The 3,485-nt window shown below is 50.7% G+C and overlaps 1 protein-coding gene and 1 pseudogene across 3 annotated transcripts in view; one reads left to right on the forward strand and one right to left on the reverse strand.

Annotated features, from left to right (window-relative positions):
• Positions 1-300: 300 nt before the first annotated feature.
• LOC117283541 lies at positions 301-1,491 on the reverse strand (annotated as a pseudogene).
• Positions 1,492-3,202: 1,711 nt separating this feature from the next.
• The window catches only part of Syvn1 (synoviolin 1), a 6,396-nt gene continuing 6,113 nt past the window's right edge, over positions 3,203-3,485 (forward strand). For 2 of the 3 annotated variants that reach the window (XM_010636000.2, XM_019209299.2), the window contains exon 1: positions 3,203-3,477. The gene's annotated coding sequence lies outside the window, so the exon portion shown is untranslated. The remainder of the gene's footprint in view (positions 3,478-3,485) is intronic. The other variant, XM_010636001.2, reaches the window with a different exon arrangement.

Below are 3,485 nucleotides of genomic sequence, written 5' to 3' on the forward strand. Positions count from 1 at the left end.
GTCTATCCAGGAGCGCTGGTACAAGCCTGCAATTCCAGAACTTGGGAGGCTGACACACAAGTATTGCAAGCTCAAGGCCTGCCTGGGCTATATAGCAAGAACTTGTCTCAGACAAGCAAACAAGCAAGAAAAGCTTTTGGGTTCAGATTAAAGTTTTAGATTTAGTTTGGGGCTCAGGAGGCTGAGGCAGGAGGATCATCACAACTTCTAGGCCAGCTTGGGCTACATAGTGAGTTCAAGGCCAGCCTGAGCTACATAGTGAGATCCTGTCTCAAAATACCCCACACCAAAAAAATACTGAGCTTGTTAGCCCTCTGGACCTGATAAAATCTTGTGTTGGTTCTCTGTAAGGAAAGGGAATATACTTAATGAATTGAGTCATCTTTATTTAGTTTGACCTTGCTGTTCAGCAGGGTCTCCTACTTACGACCCTGACACTGTGCGCTCAGCCCTGGTCTGCCAGCTCCAATTTCAGGTACAGCGCAGCCCATGAAGCTGTCCCACCTGCATGTGGCAGTGGGCTGCTGCTTCCCTCAGGCTGTTCTCCAAGCTGACTCACAGATTTCTCATGGAACCCAGCTCAACTCTGTGCCCATCTTCTTTGCAACTCCAACTTCAGAAGACTTTGAGCTGATGGCCTTGGTGCTCTCCTCAATCTTCTGGGTCCAGTACTTGTCCAGCTCCCTTAGGGTTTGTTTGTTTGGTTGGTTTTTGTTTTTTTCAGACAGGGTCTCACTGTGTAGTTGAGACTGACCTGGAACTCACTATGTAGCCCAGGCTGGTCTCAAACTCACAGTGATCCTCCTGCCTCAGCCTCCCGAGTGCTGGGATTACAGGCGTGCACCACGACGCACGGCTTCCCTTAGGTTCTTCCAAGCCAGCTCATCATAGGGATCACAGATGTCCATCATGACCTTGCTGAGGTCCTGACATTTGTGGGCATCTACGGTCAGGGTCAACCAGAGCTGGCCATCTGGGCTGGGAGGACTTTGACTTCCTCCTTGTGGTTCTTCTTTGTGAAACAGCAGCTCCTCCTTAAAAGCCTCACTTTCCATCTCTAGCTGCAGTCAAGTGATATTGGTGTCACCTTGCAGACCTCCTCATTCTCCGTAGATCGTGCATGGCCAACTCCATCTCATACTTGACTATAAAACTGTCATCTGCAAGACAAGTATTGTCAGACTGTAGTGATGCAGGCCTATGTCTACAGAATTTGTAAAGATCCGAGCCCTCAGCTCTTCGACAATCTCTGCTGTGGGGCCCCCTCTCAGATGTTTGCAGATTTTGTCTTTGGTCTTTGGTTAGCAGTCTCCAGGCTCCTCATTCTGTCCACAAGAGAGGCCAGGTGGTTGCGCAGGTCTCACATGATCTCCTTCTCACTGTAAATGTCACCCATTCATGCCAGCGCCCACAGCCACCATGGAAGCTTGTGGAGTGGGATATGGAGATCCATGAGTCCCAGGCCCTGGTGCCTGCATAGACACCAGCCATGCTTCTGGCCAGCTGTATTGGATGGCCGGGCAATCTGACCAAGCCCAGGAGCCAACAGGGGGTGCAGCTAGTAGCAAAGCTCATGCTGTCCAGGACTCAGGTTCAGGCTACCAGCAGTTACTTTTGATATTGGGAATGGAACCAGGCTCACAAATGCTAGTTAAGTGCTCTACCACTGAGCGACATCCCCACCCAACCCTTTTTATTATTATTACCATTTAAAGTTGTTATATAATGTTATTATTATTGTTATTATTATTATTATTATTATTATTATTATTATTAGTCAGGGTCTTGCTGAATTGTTCATGCCAACACCAAATTTTCAATCCTCCTACCCCAGCCTCATTACAGTTGTGCACCATCACAACTGATAGTTACCATTGCAAAGTGTACACTAAAATGGTGGCACACACCTGTAATCCCAGCATTCTGGGAGGCTGATGCAAGAGGGTCTCAAAGTTGAACCCAACCTGGGCAAATTAGCAGTTTAGTTGATACAGCCTTATGGTAGAGCCAACTCAGTAACCGGTTACAAGCTGTACCGGTAAAGTCACTAGGTGGAGGGGATGATGGCTGAAGCCAACAGAATGGGGACTGAGCAGGTCTTGATTAGCTTCTGAACCCGTTTTCCCAAGTTTAAAATGGGATTAGCACCACCTAGTTGATAAACTTTGATGTTGATGGTTAAATTAGATGAGGAAGGAAAACGCAAGGCACAAACGGAGGTGAATTAGCTCGGTTAATGACAAGGCTGAGTTGGCTGCGACACAGGATTAAATAGCAGGCAGCCCAGGACCAGTGGGGCCGTGGCTGCGGTCCAGGACAGAACAAGGCAAGACCAGCAAAACTAGAATAGAGAAGGGTGCGAATATGAGGCGTTCAATCAGTCTCTGCACAAAAGGCGAGACTGGCAGGAATCAAAGCTCTGCCTTCTCCGCAGCCACTGGCAGACCTGATTGCTCCCCGCTTTAGTAGCACAGGCAAACGTTCCCCAGGGCTGGTTAGAGATCACCTGCCCATGAACTAACTGCGCTTTCCTTCTCAGTCAGCTAGGGCAGTACTAATCCTAGGCAACGCTGCCTACCGCCCCTAGCAACCACTCACTTGCTTTCCTCTTTCTATAGGCCACTAAATTTCCTTTCTTTCTTTAATTGGTCCGTGTAATTTTATCGCAACCAATCAGTGACAGCCACGGGATTCAATTTACTCCCACATAATTTAGGAGCTGGTGATGGGGGAGACAAATTTCTGTTTTCTGCCTCTGTTTCTCCCAGAGGACCCCTTATGTGTCACACTGTTGTGAATGTTCCTGGAAAGAAGCTCTAAGGCATTTTATATGCATTTGGCCTACTGTAAAAACCTGTCCTTTGCACACTACCCCCTCCGGGTGGCACGGCCCACAGAAGGTTCCACCTTCCAGCGGCTTTGGGAGCCGGAGTCGGGGTTGGGTAGAGTCCACGCAGGGGTACAGAACATACCATCGCTACTAATAAGTAGGGGATATCCAACCCTCGTCTGTCACCCTATTTCGTTTGCGAACTCCGTTTGCATCTCTTGCTCTGTCCTTCTCCGAGAACAAGAATCCAGAACCCGCAGGAAAATTACTGTTTGTGGCACAAGGTAGCGAGCGGTACGAGAGGCGGCAGGACTCGCTTGGTACGGTCCACGCCACGCCCCGCGCCGCCGGAAGTGAGGTGTCTCACCCTCGCACTTCCGGCTTGCAGGGGGTGGGAGTGTTGTTAGCCGGAGCGGCTGCCGCAGTCGCGGGGATTGAGCGGGCTCGCGGCGCTGGGTTCCTGGTGAGTCAGGCCAGGCCAGGATTGAGGTTGGGGTCCTCGCTGAGATCTTCCCCTTGTGGTCACCGGGATCGGCTTGACCCTTCGGTCCCGCCGCCTGCTTTCGGCTTGTCAGCTGGCGATAGACCTCAGGCGCCGGCCTGGCCACTCTCCCAGAAGCTGGGCCCCGCCTGCGACGCTCCCAACGCCTGGCGC

Source organism: Fukomys damarensis, unplaced genomic scaffold (assembly GCF_012274545.1).
Source record: "Fukomys damarensis isolate Sample0158 unplaced genomic scaffold, DMR_v1.0_HiC HiC_scaffold_27, whole genome shotgun sequence".
Classification (NCBI taxonomy): domain Eukaryota; kingdom Metazoa; phylum Chordata; class Mammalia; order Rodentia; family Bathyergidae; genus Fukomys; species Fukomys damarensis.